The sequence below is a fragment of the Culex quinquefasciatus genome, chromosome 3, assembly GCF_015732765.1.
Source record: "Culex quinquefasciatus strain JHB chromosome 3, VPISU_Cqui_1.0_pri_paternal, whole genome shotgun sequence".
Taxonomy (NCBI): Eukaryota; Metazoa; Arthropoda; class Insecta; order Diptera; family Culicidae; genus Culex; species Culex quinquefasciatus.
Window position 1 is genome coordinate 171,586,354 of NC_051863.1, and position 5,272 is coordinate 171,591,625.

Consider the following 5,272-nt stretch of genomic DNA (forward strand, 5'->3'; position numbering starts at 1 on the left):
TATTCTCTGTATCTTTTTTAGGATTAGGACACCCACGAAATGCCTTGTATATTTACATCTAAAGAAATGTAAAATATCTAAAAGCAATAAGCGATACCTGAACAGAGAAAGAGTTAGAAAAAAAAACTTGTTTTCCGGGTTTATGCCAAAACAACGAAACAAAAATCACATACAGCTGTGCAAAATCTTGTTGGACCAAAACTAGGAAGTGTAGAACAGAAACGAGTTAACGAGACGAGTTAAAAAGCGCGCAATATATTTTCAAAGCGATTTTTCCTCTGCCCAGAAAGCTGGTGAAAAACCTACCATCTGGCGAAGAAGAACAAGATTGTAACGAGACTTGGTGATTGGAAAAGCGGTGGAAATGGGGAAAAAACAAATGAACTTGCGACCCGCGACGGCGCGTCAAGGGGCGCCAAACTCGTTAAATTTGGCAGAAAAAGGGAACCGTGCAGTGGAGAGTGTTTGAGCTATTTTAATGACTAAGATTTTTTTAAATCTGTTTGTTTTTTTTTATGAGATGAGTTTATCAATATTTATAAATGATTCAGTTTTTACCTTTTTGCGTTTTGGATTTTCTTGAGTAACAAATGCCTCGATGTTAACTACCTGTTTTTTTTACGTTTGAAGGATGGTGAAATAAATGTATAAATTACAGTTCTGGAAACATTTTTAATGGCAAGCACAATTAAATTTTGATAAATTAAATACCAGCAACGATTGCTGAATCTTCAGCAAATGATCTTTCCAATTGACACAAAAAAAATACTGAATTTTCAGCAAAATAATTTGACATTCCTTTTGAGAACTTCTCTCAGACTTCGGTCATTCGATTTTTTTGTATTTTTTAATCCAGCTGAAACTTTTGTGGTGCCTTCAGTATATCCAAAGAAGCCATTTTGCATCATTAGTTCGTTCATATAATTTTCCATACAAATTTGGCAGCTGTCCATACAAAAATGATGTAGGAAAATTCAAAAATCTGTTTCTTTTGAAAGAATTTTTTGATCGATCTGGTGTCTTCGACAAAGTTGTAGGTATGATTAAGGACTAAACTGAAAAAAAATATACACGGTTTAAACAAAATTTGGTGATTTTTTATTCAGCTTTTTGTCACTAAAACTTGATTTGCAAAAAAAAATTAGTCTGATTTTTTCAAAAAATCGAAATATTGGTCACAAAAATTTTTCAACTTCATTTTTCAATGTAAAATCAAATTTGCAACCAAAAAGTACTCTAATGAAATTTTAATAAAATGCACCGTTTTCAAGTTAAAGCCTTTTTTAGGTAGTTTTTGCCTTCCTCACGTTATTGAGGAAAGGCTATAAAATCACTCGAAAAATGAACTTCTCAATTAGACCTCCTTGACAAACCTTCATGTATACCTATAAACTCAGAATCAAATTCTGAGCAAATGTCTGTGTGTGTGGTTGGATGTTGATCAAAAAATGGTCACTCGATTATCTCGACATTGGCTGAACCGATTTTGTCCGTTTTTGCGTCATTCGATCCGTCATGGGGTCCCATAAGTCACTATTAAAAATTATGCAGTTTAATTAAAAACTTTAAAAATTATGCTCAAAAAACGATTTTAACAAAAGTCCGGAAGATTGTAAAAAGGGTGGTTTTTGTAAGAAACCCCGCCATGCTATACATTTTCAGAAAGGTATTTCAAAGACCTTTCCAACACGTCCAAGACATTGAAGATCTGATAAATCTATCAAAAGTTATAAGCACTTAAGTGTTATTTACGTACTTTTTTGTGGCCGGATCTCAGATATTTTGATGAAAACGTTGTCCGGATCTATCATGCGACCAATCGTCGGATGGGTATTCAAAAGACCTTTCCAATGCGTCCAAAACATTGAAGATCTGACAACCCTATCAAAAAATATAAGCACTTAAGTGTTATTTACGCACTTTTTGCATTTTGGAAGCACCCTTTAAATGTGAGGAAGGCGCTAACCACCTAAGGGTGGATTAAGTAACGTTTTTAAATAGTTATTCATTTTTTTAAATAAGTGCCACTATATTTTGCTTTTTTGAACTTTATGATACGACTCTTAGTTGCTGAGATATTGACATGCAAAGGTTTAAAAACAGGAAAATTGATGTTTTCTAAGTCTCACCCAAACAACCCACCATTTTCTAACGTCGATATCTCAGCAACTAATGGTCCGATTAACAATGTTAAAAAAAGTTAAATTTTCGGATCTTTTTGAAAACAATATTTTCAATTTATTTAAATCAAGACTAACATTTGGAAAAGGCGTAATATTGAATGTTTGACCCTTTTATAATGTTATTAGTTTTGATTTTTTTTTTTTTGAAAGTTTTGTTTCAAAAAGATCGGAAAATTTCACGAATCTTTCATATTTTAACATTGAAAATCGAACCATTAGTTGCTGAGATATCGACGTCAGAAAATGGTGGGTTGTTTGTGTGAGACTTAGAAAACATCAATTTTCCTGTTTTTAAACACTTGCGGGGCAATATCTCAGCAATTAAAGGTCGTATCAACAAAATTCAAAAAAGCAAATTTTCTCAGTTTTTCAAAAATATTGTTTTCAAAAGTGGGCAAACATGTGCACTTTATGAAAATTTCACTGAAGTTCTTGTGATTGAAAATTTGATTTTACTTCGAAAAATGAATTTGAAAAATTTTTGCGACCAATATTTTGTCTTTTGAAAAATCTGTATTGATTCAAAAAATCATAACTCGGTTCAAGATTTTTTGCACAACCTGGAAATTTCTGAAAAGTTGGCATTTTATGTCCCCTAAAACATATTTAAAAAAAATTAAAAATAGTGTTTTTTACAAATCAATTTTTAGTAACAAAAAGTTGAATAAAAAATCACCAATTTATTAACCGTGTATCATTTTTTCAGTATATTTCTTATCCATATTTACAAATTTGCCGAAGATAACAAATCGATCAAAAAAATCCTTCAAAAGATACATATTTTTGAATTTTCATAAATCATTTTTGTATGGACAGCTGACAAATTTGTATGGAAAATAATATTGACAAAAACTAATGATGCAAAATGGCTTCTTTGGGCATACCAAATGCACCAAAAAAGTTTCAGTTGCATTAAAAAATATAAAAATTAAATTAAAAACAAGTCCGATTGCGTAGAGGATTGCTCTTTTGCTGGAATTTCAGTTGCATCGCTTAAGCCAGTTCCACAGTTGCATTAAAAAAAATGAAAAAAATATAAATGAAATCATAAAGTTTTGTTTCTTGCACGGTAAAAAAATTATGTTGGATATTTCAACAAAAATGTATAATTTTTCATCAAGAACTGGCGAAATTTAAATCTGGTTCTGTTAAATTACACATTTTTCAAATTATTTTAGGTAAAGTTATTCAAAAAAGACTTAACTTTTACCCTTAGAAAATTCAATTGTTTTTCTGTTTATAGCTAATCGTCTTTTACCGATTTCCAAAAATAACCTTCTGGGGTTTGCACAGTTAAATAACAAACATAGACAGCGATTTAAAAGCCTTTTTTAATTTTACATTTTTATTCATCAACTCGGGTGTCCAATTTTATCGCAAAAGTCCCTTTGGCACCAAATTTCCAAATTATCCCAATTTTAGGCTGCAAATTATTGAACATCCCGTCATATTTTAAATGTTCACTAACGAAAGACTTCTTACCGCCCCTCCGTCACGAGCGTCACGAGATTTTGAAAAATTGACCTCGGAATTGTACTCATAAACCAAAATGACCCCAAATCTATTTCTTGAACAGTAAAATTTATTTTTTTCTCAGAATGTTTTGAAATGTAAAAAAAATACTCGTTACCATGCCCGAAACTGAATACTGTTTTTTAAGTTATTTTAAAACTCCTGTAAAATATTGAGCGAATTCGGGTTAAGATTAAATACAGAAAATTAACAATTCCCGTAATCGTGAATTATGTTCAATGAAATTTCTTATAAGAATCTCACTTTTGGGAATATTTGACGGTCGAAAATGGGTTTTCTCATACATATTTCACTATTTCTTATACAAACTTTACCCTCAAGTTAGTCAAGTAAAATGGGTAAATGTAGTCAAATTTTACTCATATTTGGCCGAGAGAATCAAAATTTTAAAATTTCTCAAAAATATTATTCATATAAATTATTTTGTTTACAATAATTTGTTAAGAATAAAAACTTTACAAAATATCAGTTTTGCTTAAAAAATATACATTTAAATAATTTTTGTGCATAAAATATCATCAAATACAATTTGTATTCCAAAATACCACCATTGCACGGTTCCCAGAAAACAAACACACACAACGAGTTCATCATGTGCAGCACCTTCCTCCCAAAAAAGCAAACGCATTAACTTTCACGAAGAATTTGCACGAGAGGAAAAAAAAAGGTTTACGGAAACGATCAGTAAAATTGATGCTTTTCAAAACAAACACGTTGTTGTTGGAAGGGGGCAGGCAACCCCTTGTCCGGTTCATGGTGGGATTTTTTTTTAAACTCTGACCAATTGGTAGATTGTTTTCTTTACATGCACACGAAAAAAAAAATACCCACCCACCAGAGAGTCAGGCCCCCCTGCGAAATTTAATTTGAAGCAATTTGTAAATAGACTTATCTCCCGCGTGTGAGCAGACGGGCGACGTGAGTTCATTTGTTTTTCCGTTTTTCCACCGCCATTTTTGGTTTGTTTTCCTCTTTTTTTGTGTTCTTCCCTTGGAATGAGTGCGCCGATTTTCGTTGGCGACAAGAATGTGAAAATTTGGAGTGATTGAGCGTGGACAGGTTTTTCTTGTTTTTGTTTTCGTTTTTTTTTTTGTAAATATTGACACATTTGGTGGAAGGAAATGAATGGTTTTTTAGTGTGTGAGGAAAGCTAGGGAGTGTAAACCTCGATGAAAATTAAAATTTGTGTTAGGCCTTATACAAAGTCAAGAGAACAAAGGAAAAGAAAGCTTTCGACTGTCTTTCACATTTATTTGTAATTGTGAGTTATGATAATAAAATATAAATACGCACGGTGAAGTGATATTGAACGCAACGGTTCGAATAAGATATGTATTTTATAAGATATTGTAAAGTGATAATAGTATTTAGTAAAAAAAAACAGATGATCAAATTGACCGAATTCGATAAAAATAAATTGTTTTCTGTTATATCCGAAACCTAAAATATCATGAAATCGCTAAAACAATACCTGTGCAGTAGAGCGGGGCAAAGGTACGCACTTAATGACCACCACTCTGTCACCGGTGACCATAAAGATACCTCTATCAGTTGCC